This window comes from Pecten maximus, chromosome 5 (assembly GCF_902652985.1).
Source record: "Pecten maximus chromosome 5, xPecMax1.1, whole genome shotgun sequence".
NCBI classification, from domain to species: domain Eukaryota; kingdom Metazoa; phylum Mollusca; class Bivalvia; order Pectinida; family Pectinidae; genus Pecten; species Pecten maximus.
Window position 1 is genome coordinate 45,175,927 of NC_047019.1, and position 18,199 is coordinate 45,194,125.

Genomic DNA, 18,199 nt, shown 5'->3' on the forward strand with positions numbered 1-18,199 from the left:
CATGACTAGACACGGTCTGTCGGTATAGTACGTACGTTAGAGAGGAGTACTACCATGACTAGACACGGTCTGTCGGTATAGTACGTACGTTAGAGAGGGGTACTACCATGACTAGACACGGTCTGTCGGTATAGTACGTACGTTAGAGAGGAGTACTAGTCATGACTAGACACGGTCTGTCGGTATAGTACGTACGTTAGAGAGTACTACCATGACTAGACACGGTCTGTCGGTATAGTACTGTCATGACTAGACACGGTCTGTCGGTATAGTACGTACGTTAGAGAGGGGTACTACCATGACTAGACACGGTCTGTCGGTATAGTACGTACGTTAGAGAGGGGTACTACCATGACTAGACACGGTCTGTCGGTATAGTACGTACGTTAGAGAGGGGTACTACCATGACTAGACACGGTCTGTCGGTATAGTACGTACGTTAGAGAGGAGTACTGGTCATGACTAGACACGGTCTGTCGGTATAGTACGTACGTTAGAGAGGAGTACTACCATGACTAGACACGGTCTGTCGGTATAGTACGTACGTTAGAGAGGAGTACTACCATGACTAGACACGGTCTGTCGGTATAGTACGTACGTTAGAGAGGAGTACTGGTCATGACTAGACACGGTCTGTCGGTATAGTACGTACGTTAGAGAGGGGTACTACCATGACTAGACACGGTCTGTTGGTATAGTACGTACGTTAGAGAGGAGTACTACCATGACTAGACACGGTCTGTCGGTATAGTACGTACGTTAGAGAGGAGTACTGGTCATGACTAGACACGGTCTGTCGGTATAGTACGTACGTTAGAGAGGAGTACTACCATGACTAGACACGGTCTGTCGGTATAGTACGTACGTTAGAGAGGGGTACTACCATGACTAGACACGGTCTGTCGGTATAGTACGTACGTTAGAGAGGGGTACTACCATGACTAGACACGGTCTGTCGGTATAGTACGTACGTTAGAGAGGGGTACTACCATGACTAGACACGGTCTGTCGGTATAGTAAGTACGTTAGAGAGGGGTACTACCATGACTAGACACGGTCTGTCGGTATAGTACGTACGTTAGAGAGGGGTACTACCATGACTAGACACGGTCTGTCGGTATAGTACGTACGTTAGAGAGGACTACTGGTCATGACTAGACACGGTCTGTCGGTATAGTACGTACGTTAGAGAGGGGTACTGGTCATGACTAGACACGGTCTGTCGGTATAGTACGTACGTTAGAGAGGGGTACTACCATGACTAGACACGGTCTGTCGGTATAGTACGTACGTTAGAGAGGAGTACTGGTCATGACTAGACACGGTCTGTCGGTATAGTACGTACGTTAGAGAGGGGTACTACCATGACTAGACACGGTCTGTTGGTATAGTACGTACGTTAGAGAGGGGTACTGGTCATGACTAGACACGGTCTGTCGGTATAGTACGTACGTTAGAGAGGAGTACTGGTCATGACTAGACACGGTCTGTCGGTATAGTACGTACGTTAGAGAGGGGTACTACCATGACTAGACACGGTCTGTCGGTATAGTACGTACGTTAGAGAGGGGTACTACTATGACTAGACACGGTCTGTCGGTATAGTACGTACGTTAGAGAGGAGTACTGGTCATGACTAGACACGGTCTGTCGGTATAGTACGTACGTTAGAGAGGAGTACTACTATGACTAGACACGGTCTGTCGGTATAGTACGTACGTTAGAGAGGAGTACTACCATGACTAGACACGGTCTGTCGGTATAGTACGTACGTTAGAGAGGGGTACTACCATGACTAGACACGGTCTGTCGGTATAGTACGTACGTTAGAGAGGAGTACTGGTCATGACTAGACACGGTCTGTCGGTATAGTACGTACGTTAGAGAGGGGTACTACCATGACTAGACACGGTCTGTCGGTATAGTACGTACGTTAGAGAGGAGTACTACCATGACTAGACACGGTCTGTCGGTATAGTACGTACGTTAGAGAGGGTACTACCATGACTAGACACGGTCTGTCGGTATAGTACGTACGTTAGAGAGGGTACTACCATGACTAGACACGGTCTGTCGGTATAGTACGTACGTTAGAGAGGGGTACTACCATGACTAGACACGGTCTGTCGGTATAGTACGTACGTTAGAGAGGAGTACTACCATGACTAGACACGGTCTGTCGGTATAGTACGTACGTTAGAGAGGGGTACTACCATGACTAGACACGGTCTGTCGGTATAGTACGTACGTTAGAGAGGGGTACTACCATGACTAGACACGGTCTGTCGGTATAGTACGTACGTTAGAGAGGGGTACTGGTACCATGACTAGACACGGTCTGTCGGTATAGTACTGTCATGACTAGACACGGTCTGTCAGTACGTATGTAAGTTTAGGGTGTATAGACCTATAGGGATTAACCATATTTATCAAAGAACATTAACCTGTGGCCCGTTATTATAGCTGATTTATAAGAGATAACTGTGGTATTGCTCCGTCATTGTAGTAACATCTGTCTAACAGGACGATGTACAGATAGTATATATGTCTAATTGTTTTCGTATATACCTAAAACAAAGCATTAATAAACACATATCTATCGTCGGACAGAAGGTATCCCATTTCGATTTTTATCATTTCCAAAACAGATATATTTAATTGTGTGACGTTTTAATATGACAGATAGAGTAACGTGTCGTCTTACTCTATTGGTATGGGAGAGCTCCGGACATCCGTCGCCACACAATGTACCGAGACTGTGATTGGGTAGGAGTAATAACAGGAATGTCTAGAGTCAATCTTTATACTTCAACCCGACGCTGGCCGTAATCAGTAACATGGTCACAGGGACCCGATAATTGGTTACAGATCTAACACACAGGGACCCGGTAATTGGTTACAGGTCTAGCGCACAGGGACCCGATAATTGGTTACAGTTCTAACACTCAGGGGCCCGATAATTGGTTACAGATCTAACACACAGGGACCCGATAATTGGTTACAGGTCTAGCGCACAGGGACCCGATAATTGGTTACAGTTCTAACACACAGGGATCCGATATCTACATGATATCCTAGAGTGTATATTAAATATCTATTCACATTCTATAAAATACACAAACCTCTATGTTTATATGCATCATAGAGGGATTCGTGTATATTCAGTAGCTATGTTTCAACGATTAAGTAATGTCTACAATTTATTGATTACAGTTTTTCACGTATCAATGACTGTTAACGTCAGTGACAATAGGAAACGATATTCCTAAAGACACATGAGGGTCGTGTTTTGATGTTTCTGGCGCGGGTTTGATGGAGCGCTGATAGGCACGTCCTCCAAACATAACCCATATGTATGTTATTGTTCAGATCGATCATGTATTGCCTTAATGGATTACAATGTATAACGACCGTGATGGTAATGGTCCTTTGATGTACACGTAAAGCTGTATGGTCATTATGAAATAAACATTTTAAAGCGATACCATCCTTTTAACCGGACACGCCAGGTGTGCAGGTCTGTGAGTGAGGGGTGTGCCGTTTATAACCGGACACGCCAGGTGTGCAGGTCTGTGAGTGAGGGGTGTGCCGTTTATAAGGCGAGGGGACAAAACTCGTGTATAACGGATCATTTTAGCAAACTGAATACGAATAACTGTGAGCTAATGCTGTATCCCCGGCGTCGGCGTCCCACCCCCAAGAGCTTTTGGGGTAGGTTTTTGGAAAGCGTATGAGTTCAAAAGTATACACCTGACACCCTGTTACCCTCCCTACACACCTCGATCTGTTATCCTTCCAGCACACCTCGATATGTTACCCTCCCCTACACACATCGATGTGTTATCCTCCCTACACACCTCGATATGTTACCCTCCCCTACACACATCGATGTGTTATCCTCCCTACACACCTCGATCTGTTACCCTCCCCTACACACCTCGATCTGTTACCCTCCCCTACACCCCTCGATCTGTTACCCTCCCCAACACACCTCGATCTGTTACCCTCCCCAACACACCTCGATCTGTTACCCTCCCCTACACACCTCGATCTGTTACCCTCCACTACACCCCTCGATCTGTTACCCTCCTCAACACACCTCGATCTGTTACCCTCCCCAACACACCTCGATCTGTTACCCTCCCCTACACCCCTCGATCTGTTACCCTCCCCAACACACCTCGATCTGTTACCCTCCCCAACACACCTCAATCTATTACCCTCCCCTACACATCTCGATCTGTTACCCTCCCCAACACACCTCGATCTGTTACCCTCCCCTACACACCTCGATCTGTTACCCTCCCCTACATACCTAGATCTGTTACCCTCCCCTACACACCTCGATCTGTTACCCTCCCGTACCACACCTCGATCTGTTACCCTCCCCAACACCCCTCGATATGTTACCCTCTCCAAAACCCTATATCTGTTACCCTCCCCAACACATCTCGATCTGTTACCCTCCCCTATACAACTCGATCTGTTACCCTCCCCTACACCCCTCGATCTGTTACCCTCCCCAACACATCTCGATCTGTTGCCCTCACCTATACACCTCGATCTGTTACCCTCCCCAATACAACTCGATCTGTTACCCTCCCCAACACACCTCGATCTGTTACCCTCCCCAACACATCTCGATATGTTACCCTCCCCTATACAAATCAATCTGTTACCCTCCCCTACACCCCTCGATCTGTTACCCTCCCCTACACCCCTCGATCTGTTACCCTCCCCAACTCATCTCGATCTGTTGCCCTCACCTATACACCTCGATCTGTTACCCTCCCCAATACAACTCGATCTGTTACCCTCCCCAACACATCTCGATCTGTTACCCTCCCCTACACCCCTAGATCTGTTACCCTCCCCAACACATCTCGATATGTTACCCTCCCCTATACAACTCAATCTGTTACCCTCCCCTACACCCCTCGATCTGTTACCCTCCCCAACTCATCTCGATCTGTTGCCCTCACCTATACACCTCGATCTGTTACCCTCCCCTACACACCTCGATCTGTTACCCTCCCCTACACACCTAGATCTGTTACCCTCCCCTATACAACTCGATCTGTTACCCTCCCCTATACAACTCGATCTGTTACCCTCCCCAACACATCTCGATCTGTTACCCTCCCCAACACACCTCGATCTGTTACCCTCCCCAACTCATCTCGATCTGTTGCCCTCACCTATACACCTCGCTCTGTTACCCTCCCCAACACACCTCGATCTGTTACCCTCCCCTACATACCTAGATCTGTTACCCTCCCCTATACAACTCGATCTGTTACCCTCTCCAACACACCCCGATCTAATACCCTCCCCTATACAACTCGATCTAATACCCTCCCTAACACACCCCGATCTAATACCCTCCCTAACACACCTCGCTCTGTTACCCTCCGGTACACACATCGCTCTGTTACCCTCCCCAACACACCTCGATCTGTTACCCTCCCCTACACACCTCGATCTGTTACCCTCCCTAACACACCTCGATCTGTTATATCCTCCCCAACACACCCTCGCTCTGTTACCCTCCCGTACACACCTCGATCTGTTACCCTCTACAGCACATATCGATCTGCTGACGCGGCAATTGTATTTCAAAATTTTAATCCCGAACGGATTTGAACCCAGCTCCGGAAGGGAGGAGACGATTAACATGCTTCTATTTTGTTTGCTGTTGGTCTGCTAGGTGTCAGAGAGTTTTAATACGATGATTAAACACCTTGATCACCTACGTATGAAAATATTGAATATTTATGAATATTTTTGTTGTTAAAATGGCATATCTTTAAATATTTTATAGTCAAAGGTCTCACCTACTTCTGAAATGTTTTGTGTGTGTGTGTAGAGTAATGATCCCCTGGTCCTTATAGCGTGTGTTATCTGGGGACAGGCTTTCACACAGTATGTGACGGAACACCAGCTCGTAAAGGTCGACCTACACCTTGGATAAGACCAGCCATGGCTTATGTACCTGGGTGTAAACGTAAATAATCAGCTTCGTCGTAAATAATCAGTCTCGTCAAGATGTCATAACTACTTACCATGTACATTGTATTAGGGCTGTGGAGAGCTTTGTCATCGAGGTGTTCAATATCACACTTTATCGGGTCAAAAACATTCCAACTATGCTGTGAAATGGGTACACCCACTCACGTCTTAAGGGGTTTATAGTTCGCGTAAGTTTGAACTTAAAAATATCTGACATATATCATATAAAAGAAACAGATCTGAAAATTATCTAGATATGTAAATGTAAATAACATATGATATTTAATTTGTGAAAATTCTTTGAAGATCCGGCTAGATCGATTCATAAACGTTCGCATGGTCCTGATTACGTCATAACAGGTTGTATTAGCTGAACGGTATGACATATTGGTGTACATTGTAAAGGCCTAATGAAGCAATGACGTTGCAATCCTAGCAGAAATTATAAATGAACAGTGTACAAACTTTTGTTACTCAATACTTCACATAAAATCAGATTCAGTGATAACGAGTTGAGTTCCGGATTCCCGATGCGCTTTTTAGACGGTCTAACTTGCCAGAGGTATTGACCACAGGAAAGATATGTTGGCGCTGATACTAGTTTTAAATGCCATTAGAAAGAGTTCTGAAAAGGTACAGATCAAAAAGAAATTTGGAACTTGCGGGGAATATCACTATGAATGTCACTATATTCCACTATCGTAGACTGACACACTAATAGCCCGTAGACTTCCCTATCCAAGCCTGATCAACGTGAACAGTTATTGGGTCATCTGTCCACAGTAAGATCTCCTAACGCGCTTCCGTCCGGGCCAACACGACTGATTGATACATGTATAAGTTGATATAGATTTTTACAATTGTTGTACAATAAATGAACTTTTTATGTTTTCAACCCTTGACCTGTTGATTACAGTAGATCAAGGTGCAACACTACAAATTGCGAAAGTGGGGGCTAATTCAGCTAGAATTTTATCTCAGTTCGAGAGAACTATCGCTTTGTTTTAGTGTGTTTTAACGTACCCTCCAAACTGTGGTTACTAGCTACCGAAACAATGTAACAGAAGTTGGGGATTCCAACGAGCGGTTTTACACCGAGCAATTTGATTGACCGGGAAATGTTTAACAAAGCTCTGTTTTCTATCAACTGCTAAACAAGTGTTTTCATTAAATCGATATCAATGAATTATCTGAAATATATTATATGATAGCGAGCCTTTTTTGCAAGTATTTCATAATTAGGTTTCGGAGAACTCCACGTTTTCCTATAGCAGTGCACTTTGGCCCCGTACCAGGGACCTTTTGGTTAATGCGGATAAACGGACTCGACCATGTAACATTTATCTCTTCTTTGTGACTACTTCGGTCCTTATTTCATAAACGGACAACTCTTGTTTAATCTGTCAAGTCACAAGGGCTGCGATATACGAAATCATCCCGGGCTATAATGCCAATTCGTCACGTTAAGAATGGAGTTGGGGTGGGGGGGGGGGGGGGGGGGGGGGGGGGGTATTGCGTACTTCAGGGACCTGCAGTACAGAATGACACGCTTTAGCTTGCAGTGGAAACATAACCCTGTTTTCATTACACAATACACACATGGCGCATTCAAAACCAGATATGAAAGAATAATATAATCATCAACGCTTTGTGAAAAATCAGTTTCGCATATATACCAACCATACCGACGTTACAGTGGACTAAACCACAGCCTAGCGGACTATAATTATACAGTTACAACGGAAATCCACCGGAACACAGGCCAGTTTTGATCTTAACCGCGTCATATCGTAAATATGGACGTTCTTTTACACTGAAAGGGTAAATATCAAAATCAAACGTGATAATTATATATATGCCCGGTTCTTTGATAACCAGGCCGGTAGAATTCTGCTTTTGAGAAAAAGTCGTAGGCTCAGTGAGTCGGACCGAGGACTACAACGTCTGCCTTTGTAGCGTATGAAATGGCAGTAATCGTCATATATAAAGGTTGATGTTTCTGTATTGACCCTATATATCCCCTTTATTTTCAAGACGGCGTTTTACATGGCGGGCGTGACAGGGCTCTATAATATAACAGTTCATATCTAACAGTACTGATGTTCCACAAAAACACGTCCTGATGACATGTCCAAAGAGATACTAAGCACACAGACGGCTGGATGACATGTCCAGAGAGATACTAAGCACACAAACGGCTGGATGACATGTCCAGAGAGATACTAAGCACACAAACGGCTGGATGACATGTCCAGAGAGATACTAAGCACACAAACGGCTGGATGACATGTCCAGAGAGATACTAACCACACAGACGGCTGGATGACATGGTCAGAGAGATGTTCCCCACACAGACGGCTGGATGATATATCCAGAGAGATATTCCCTACACAGACGGCTGGATGACATGGACAGAGAGATGTTCCCCACACAGACGGCTGGATGACATGGTCAGAGAGATGTTCCCCACACAGACGGCTGGATGACATGGTCAGAGAGATGTTCCCCACACTGACGGCTGGATGACATGGACAGAGAGATGTTCCCCACACAGACGGCTGGATGACATGGTCAGAGAGATGTTCCCCACACAGACGGCTGGATGACATGGTCAGAGAGATGTTCCCCACACAGACGGCTGGATGACATGGACAAAGGGATGTTCCCACACAGACGGCTGGATGACATGGACAGAGAGATGTTCCCCACACAGACGGCTGGATGACATGGACAGAGAGATGTTCCCCACACAGACGGCTGGATGACATGGACAAAGGGATGTTCCCCACACAGACGGCTGGATGACATGGTCAGAGAGATGTTCCCCACACAGACGGCTGGATGACATGGACAAAGGGATATTCCCCACACAGACGACTGGCTGACATGGACAGATAGATATTCCCTACACAGACGACTGGATGACACGGACAGAGAGATATCCCCCACACAGACGACTGGATGACATGGACAGAGAGATGTTCCCCACACAGACGACTGGATGACATGGACAGAGAGATATCCCCCACACAGACGACTGGATGACATGGACAGAGAGATATCCCCCACACAGACGACTGGATGACACGGACAGAGAGATATCCCCCACACAGACGACTGGATGACATGGACAGAGAGATGTTCCCCACACAGACGGCTGGATGACATGGACAGAGGGATGTTCCCCACACAGACGGCTGGATGACATGGACAGAGGGATGTTCCCCGCACAGACGACTGGATGACATGGTCAGAGAGATATTCCCCACACAGACGGCTGGATGACATGGTCAGAGAGATATTCCCCACACAGACGGCGATTCCTTCGAATATTACACCGTCTTTGAGTAACATCCAACTGTCTGTTAGGAATATCCCGTCATCTGTGTTAACACATCCCGCCATCTGTGTTAACATTCCACCGTGTATGAGGAACATCCCCCTGTCCATGTCATCAACAACAACATCGACTACATAGGTCCACAGTCACCACACAACAACACCATCTACATAGGTCCACAGTCACCACACAACAACACCATCTACATAGGTCCACAGTCACCACACAACAACAACACCAGCTACACAGGTCCACAGTCACCACACTACAACACCATCTACATAGGTCCACAGTCACCACACAAAACAACACCAGCTACACAGGTCCACAGTCACCACACAACAACACCATCTACATAGGTCCACAGTCACCACACAACAACACCAGCTACATAGGTCCACAGTCACCACACAACAACACCAGCTACATAGGTCCACAGTCACCACACAACAACACCAGCTACATAGGTCCACAGTCACCACACAACAACAACACCATCTACATAGGTCCACAGTCACCACACAACAACACCAGCTACATAGGTCCACAGTCACCACACAACAACACCATCTACATAGGTCCACAGTCACCACACAACAACACCAGCTACATAGGTCCACAGTCACCACACAACAACACCAGCTACATAGGTCCACAGTCACCACACAACAACACCAGCTACATAGGTCCACAGTCACCACACAACAACACCATCTACATAGGTCCACAGTCACCACACAACAACACCAGCTACATAGGTCCACAGTCACCACACAACAACACCAGCTACATAGGTCCACAGTCACCACACAACAACACCAGCTACATAGGTCTCTCTCTCTCGATCGATTACGAGCTCGATCTCGAAATTCACTAAGTCGACTAAATCACTCTATTATCACATTGCAACACTGTGCCATGTTCCTGCCCCGTGTGTGTCATTTTCTGTATTGTAAAGTAAAGTCTGCACGAGTTAGTTCCCTTTATATAACACTATCTGATGTATATGGTAAATACTTCAATCTCATTTAAATGTATATTAGATTGAAAATAATTGTGTCGTTTTCCAATCTATCATGCCTGTCAGCACATTTAACAATTATCGTCGCATTAAGCCTGTCGCACATCGATCTGTCCAAGTAATGAACACTAAATTACTACCATTTCAATACAATATACTTAATATTAATTCGATATCGGATAATTACTTAAATACACTATATGTGCCAAGTCAATTAAAAGCCGTCTTGGTTCGCTATATATACCACATGTATGTTGAGTTAGCCAATGTCTGCCCTGTACACCTGTAAAAGATACCAACCAGCAGAACTACTGGATCAGATACACAATACGTTTTTCGTTTTGAGTTTGTTGTTCACTCTCTTTCCCATCCCTGTATTACCTCGGTACTGGTCTCGTCCCTCCGTCCCATCCCTGTATTACGTCCCTCGGTACCGGTCTCGTCCCTCCGCCTCTTCCCTGTATTACGACCCTCGGTACTGGTCTTCTCCCTCCGTCACATCCCTGTATTACGTCCCTCGGTACCGGTCTCGTCCCTCCGCCCCTTCCCTGTATTACCTCGGTACCGGTCTCGTCCCTCCGTCCCATCCCTGTATTACGTCCCTCGGTACCGGTCTCGTCCCTCCGCCCCTTCCCTGTATTACCTCGGTACCGGTCTCGTCCCTCCGTCCCATCCCTGTATTACGACCCTCGGTACCGGTCTCGTCCCTCCGCCCCTTCCCTGTATTATGACCCTCGGTACTGGTCTTGTCCCTCCGTCCCATCCCTGTATTACGTCCCTCGGTACCGGTCTCGTCCCTCCGCCCCTTCCCTGTATTACCTCGGTACTGGTCTCGTCCCTCCGTCCCATCCCTGTATTACGTCCCTCGGTACCGGTCTCGTCCCTCCGCCCCTTCCCTGTATTACCTCGGTACCGGTCTCGTCCCTCCGTCCCATCCCTGTATTACGTCCCTCGGTACCGGTCTCGTCCCTCCGCCCCTTCCCTGTATTACCTCGGTACCGGTCTCGTCCCTCCGTCCCATCCCTGTATTACGACCCTCGGTACCGGTCTCGTCCCTCCGCCTCTTCCCTGTATTACGACCCTCGGTACTGGTCTTGTCCCTCCGTCCCATCCCTGTATTACGTCCCTCGGTACCGGTCTCGTCCCTCCGCCCCTTCCCTGTATTACCTCGGTACTGGTCTCGTCCCTCCGTCCCATCCCTGTATTACGTCCCTCGGTACCGGTCTTGTCCCTCGGCCTCTTCCCTGTATTACGTCCCTCGGTACCGGTCTCGTCCCTCCGCCCCTTCCATGTATTACGTCCCTTGGAACCGGTCTCGTCCCTCCGCCCTATCCCTGTATTACGACCCTCGGTACCGGTCTCGTCCCTCCGTCCCATCCCTGTATTACGTCCCTCGGTACCGGTCTTGTCCCTCGGCCTCTTCCCTGTATTACGTCCCTCGGTACCGGTCTCGTCCCTCCGCCAAATCTCTGTATTACGTCCCTCGGTACCGGTCTCGTCCGTCCGTCCAATCTCTGTATTACGTTCCTCGGTACCGGTCTCGTCCCTCCATCTCATCCCTGTATTACATCCCTCGGTACCGGTCTCGTCCCTCCATCCAATCCCTGTATTACGTCCCTCGGTACCGGTCTCGTCCCTCCATCTCATCCCTGTATTACGTCCCTCGGTACCGGTCTTGTCCCTCGGCCTCTTCCCTGTATTACGTCCCTCGGTACCGGTCTCGTCCCTCCGCCCCATCCCTGTATTACGCCCCTCGGTACTCGGTCTCGTACCTCCGCCCCTTCCCTGTATTACGTCCCTTGGTACCGGTTTCGACCCTCCTTCCTTGGTTAGATCGAATCAGCATTGTCAATTCTATATAATCCCTCCTGAAAAGAGATTTATTTGGTACTCTTTTTAAATAAACAGAGAAAACATAACAGAAATTAGTTTGTTTTGAAAACTTCTTTAATGTCAACTACCAATACACCCACCAGTGCTCGAGCTAAGAGCGGATTAGTGAGATTACAATAGGACATTAATCCGAACATTTCAGACCGGACATTGGGGGTCAGTCGAGCAGGGCAGCCAGGCTAACGGTAAGGACACATTATACAGTTGTATTTAACGTTTCCTCATGAAAATGACGTTATTTGAAGTTTTGATTTTTGACAAGTATGTTGTTTAGGATAGCTAAGTTGTTTGGGTTGCGGACGGGTGTGTTCAGTGATCCGTGAGTGATTGGTATCATATCTCGGTGTGTATTGTTGACCACAGGTATCTCAGGCCCATGATCACACCTGTCATATCAGGAGGGTGTACAGGCGATCAGTACAGTAATACGATACATTCTATACCAGGTATACCGTATACGGTTACATACCAAATCTTATATTAATATATCTCACATAATCAAAACGTCTTCGGACTAGCTTTTGTACGGTTAGATGATGTAAATGGCGGGCCATAGTTAGCCTTCCCTGTTTGGATCTCGGCTGAATTCTTATTGGAGCCATCAAACTTAAAGGTATTTAAATCTTTTATGTTTAAATAATACGTCACAAAATACGGTCCATCAAATATAGATAATGGTTTTAGAATCTTTTTATCGTCATTGAATATATGAATTATAAAGAATTATTTCTATATAAGTTTCTCGTTGAGACCGAATTTTTGTACCAGCCGTTTACTGCTGATGTAGGAACTGGCTTCTTTATGAACAAGATGGGGAAAAAACGGTTTCAATTTGTTCTCGCTCAGCCTAGTGTACGGAGCTGTGTGCAGTGTGTGTATGGTCAGTCTCCGACATTCACTGCGGGGAGATCCGAAATAAATATCCTGGTACCTGTATAACTACTGTGGCCGAGTGGTCAAGGTGTCCCGACACTTTATCAACCCTCCACGTCTGGGTTGCGAGTTGGAAACCCATGTCGGGCAGTTGCCTGGTACTGACCGTAGGCCGGTGGTTTGTCTCCGGGTACTCCGGCTTTCCTCCACTGTCAAAACCAGAAATGTCCTTAAAATGAACCAAAGCTTCGGGTCGTGTTGGCTCTCTGCTACCCCCGATTCCTTTGGTATATAACATATTATTACGGGAGATTTTTGTCAGGTTCCTGTTATCTTTCCCGACATTACTGGGAACTCCAGATCTACAGCAATCCTGGAAATACTTGTGTCAGGTCGGGATGGTGATGACCACTCCTAAATACATTATATGGCGAAAGTCTCGATTGACCAATAGTAACCGTGCCTGGAGTACCAAGGGGTTTGGAACTAATTTATCCTTGGTAGGTATTTGTTTCCAACAATGATGTGTTTTTACATAAAACGTCTTGATATGGTACTCATGTCTTAACCCTAACCCAAACATTAACCCTAACCCAAACCTTAACCGAAATCATCATGTTTTTCATATAACACCCACTACCATTCTCGGGTCATACATACTCTGTATAACACCAACTACCATTCTCGGGTCATACATACTCTGTATGACACCCACTACCATTCTCGGGTCATACATACTCTGTATAACACCCACTACCATTCTCGGGTCATACATACTCTGTATAACACCCACTACCATTCTCGGGTCATACATACTCTGTATAACACCCACTACCATTCTCGGGTCATACATACTCTGTATAACACCCACTACCATTCTCGGGTCATACATACTCTGTTTAACACCCACTACCACCCTCGGGTCATACATACTCTGTATGTCAACCACTACCACCCTCGAGTCATACATACTCTGTATAACACCCACTACCACCCTCGAGTCATACATACTCTGTATGACACCCACTAACACCCTCGAGTCATACATACTCTGTATGACACCCACTAACACCCTCGGGTTATACATACTCTGTATGACACCCACTACCACCCTCGAGTCATACATACTCTGTATGACACCCATTACCACCCTCGGGTCATAGATACTCTGTATAACACCCACTGACACCCTTCAGTCATACATACTCTGTATGACACCCACTACCACCCTCGAGTCATACATACTCTGTATGACACCCACTAACACTCTCGGGTCATAGATACTCTGTATAACACCCACTGACACCCTTCAGTCATACATACTCTGTATGACACCCACTAACACCCTCGGGTCATACATACTCTGTATAACACCCACTACCATTCTCGGGTCATACATACTCTGTATAACACCCACTACCATTCTCGGGTCATACATACTCTGTTTAACACCCACTACCACCCTCGGGTTATACATACTCTGTATGTCAACCACTACCACCCTCGAGTCATACATACTCTGTATAACACCCACTACCACCCTCGAGTCATACATACTCTGTATGACACCCACTAACACCCTCGAGTCATACATACTCTGTATGACACCCACTACCACTCTCGGGTCATACATACTCTGTATGACACCCATTACCACCCTCGAGTCATACATACTCTGTATGACACCCACTAACACTCTCGGGTCATAGATACTCTGTATGACACCCATTACCACCCTCGAGTCATACATACTCTGTATGACACCCACTGACACCCTTCAGTCATACATACTCTGTATGACACCCACTAACACCCTCGGGTCATACATACTCTGTATAACACCCACTACCACCCTCGGGTCATACATACTCTGTATGTCAACCACTACCACCCTCGAGTCATACATACTCTGTATAACACCCACTACCACCCTCGAGTCATACATACTCTGTATGACACCCACTAACACCCTCGAGTCATACATACTCTGTATGACACCCACTAACACCCTCGGGTTATACATACTCTGTATGACACCCACTACCACCCTCGAGTCATACATACTCTGTATGACACCCATTACCACCCTCGGGTCATAGATACTCTGTATAACACCCACTGACACCCTTCAGTCATACATACTCTGTATGACACCCACTACCACCCTCGAGTCATACATACTCTGTATGACACCCACTAACACTCTCGGGTCATAGATACTCTGTATAACACCCACTGACACCCTTCAGTCATACATACTCTGTATGACACCCACTAACACCCTCGGGTCATACATACTCTGTATAACACCCACTACCATTCTCGGGTCATACATACTCTGTATAACACCCACTACCATTCTCGGGTCATACATACTCTGTTTAACACCCACTACCACCCTCGGGTTATACATACTCTGTATGTCAACCACTACCACCCTCGAGTCATACATACTCTGTATAACACCCACTACCACCCTCGAGTCATACATACTCTGTATGACACCCACTAACACCCTCGAGTCATACATACTCTGTATGACACCCACTACCACTCTCGGGTCATACATACTCTGTATGACACCCATTACCACCCTCGAGTCATACATACTCTGTATGACACCCACTAACACTCTCGGGTCATAGATACTCTGTATGACACCCATTACCACCCTCGAGTCATACATACTCTGTATGACACCCACTGACACCCTTCAGTCATACATACTCTGTATGACACCCACTAACACCCTCGGGTCATACATACTCTGTATAACACCCACTACCATTCTCGGGTCATACATACTCTGTATAACACCCACTACCATTCTCGGGTCATACATACTCTGTTTAACACCCACTACCACCCTCGGGTCATACATACTCTGTATAACACCCACTACCATTCTCGGGTCATACATACTCTGTATAACACCCACTACCATTCTCGGGTCATACATACTCTGTTTAACACCCACTACCACCCTCGGGTCATACATACTCTGTATGTCAACCACTACCACCCTCGAGTCATACATACTCTGTATGACACCCACTACCACCCTCGTGTCATACATACTCTGTATGACACCCACTACCACCCTCGAGTCATACATACTCTGTATGACACCCACTACCACCCTCGAGTCATACATACTCTGTATGACACCCACTAACACCCTCGAGTCATACATACTCTGTATGACACCCACTACCACTCTCGGGTCATACATACTCTGTATGACACCCATTACCACCCTCGAGTCATACATACTCTGTATGACACCCACTAACACTCTCGGGTCATAGATACTCTGTATAACACCCACTGACACCCTTCAGTCATACATACTCTGTATGACACCCACTAACACCCTCGGGTCATACGTACTTTGTATGACACCCACTAACACCCTCGAGTCATACATACTCTGTAGGTCACCCACTACCACCCTCGTGTCATACATACTCTGTATGACAACCACTAACACCCTCGGGTCATACATACTCTGTATGACACCCATTACCACCCTCGGGTCATACATACTCTGTATGACACCCACTAACACCCTCGGGTCATACATACTCTGTATGACACCCATTACCACCCTCGTGTCATACATACTCTGTATGACAACCACTAACACCCTCGGGTCATACATACTCTATATGACACCCATTACCACCCTCGAGTCATACATACTCTGTATGTCACCCACTACCACCCTCGGGTCATACATACTCTGTATGACACCCACTACCACCCTCGAGTCATACATACTCTGTATGACACCCATTACCACCCTCGTGTCATACATACTCTGTATGACAACCACTAACACCCTCGGGTCATACATACTCTATATGACACCCATTACCACCCTCGAGTCATACATACTCTGTATGACACCCACTACCACCCTCGGGTCATACATACTCTGTATGACACCCATTACCACCCTCGGGTCATACATACTCTGTATGACACCCACTAACACCCTCGGGTCATACATACTCTGTATGACACCCACTGACACCCTCGGGTCATACATACTCTGTATGACACCCACTAACACCCTCGGGTCATACATACTGTGTATGACACCCACTACCACCCTCGGGTCATACATACTCTGTATGTCACCCACTACCACCCTCGGGTCATACATACTCTGTATGACACCCACTAACACTCTCGGGTCATACATACTCTGTATGACACCCACTACCACCCTCGGGTCATACATACTCTGTATGACACCCACTAACACCCTCGAGTCATACATACTCTGTATGACACCCACTACCACTCTCGGGTCATACATACTCTGTATGACACCCATTACCACCCTCGGGTCATACATACTCTGTATGACACCCACTACCACTCTCCGGTCATACATACTCTGTATGACACCCACTACCACTCTCGGGTCATACATACTCTGTATGACACCCACTACCACCCTCGGGTCATACATACTCTGTATGACACCCACTGACACCCTCGAGTCATACATACTCTGTATGACACCCACTAACACCCTCGGGTCATACATACTCTGTATGACACCCATTACCACCCTCGGGTCATACATACTCTGTATGTCACCCACTACCACCCTCGGGTCATACATACTCTGTATGACACCCACTACCACCCTCGAGTCATACATACTCTGTATGACACCCACTAACACTCTCGGGTCATACATACTCTGTATGACACCCACTACCACCCTCGGGTCATACATACTCTGTATGACACCCACTACCACCCTCGGGTCATACATACTCTGTATGACACCCACTACCACCCTCGAGTCATACATACTCTGTATGACACCCACTACCACCCTCGGGTCATACATACTCTGTATAACACCCACTACCACCCTCGGGTCATACATACTCTGTATGACACCCACTACCACCCTCGAGTCATACATACTCTGTATGACACCCACTAACACCCTCGAGTCATACATACTCTGTATGACACCCACTACCATTCTCGGGTCATACATACTCTGTATGACACCCACTAACACTCTCGGGTCATAC

At 46.9% G+C, this 18,199-nt stretch overlaps 1 protein-coding gene across 2 annotated transcripts in view; it reads left to right on the plus strand.

Annotated features, from left to right (window-relative positions):
* The window catches only part of LOC117328161, a 55,141-nt gene that overhangs the window by 26,238 nt on the left and 10,704 nt on the right, over positions 1–18,199 (plus strand). The window contains exon 1 of one of the 2 annotated variants that reach the window (XM_033885562.1): positions 12,404–12,448. The exons of the other annotated variant lie outside the window; for it this stretch is intronic. The gene's annotated coding sequence lies outside the window, so the exon portion shown is untranslated. Of the gene's footprint in view, positions 1–12,403; positions 12,449–18,199 lie in introns of those variants that run through there. 2 annotated transcript variants of the gene reach the window in all.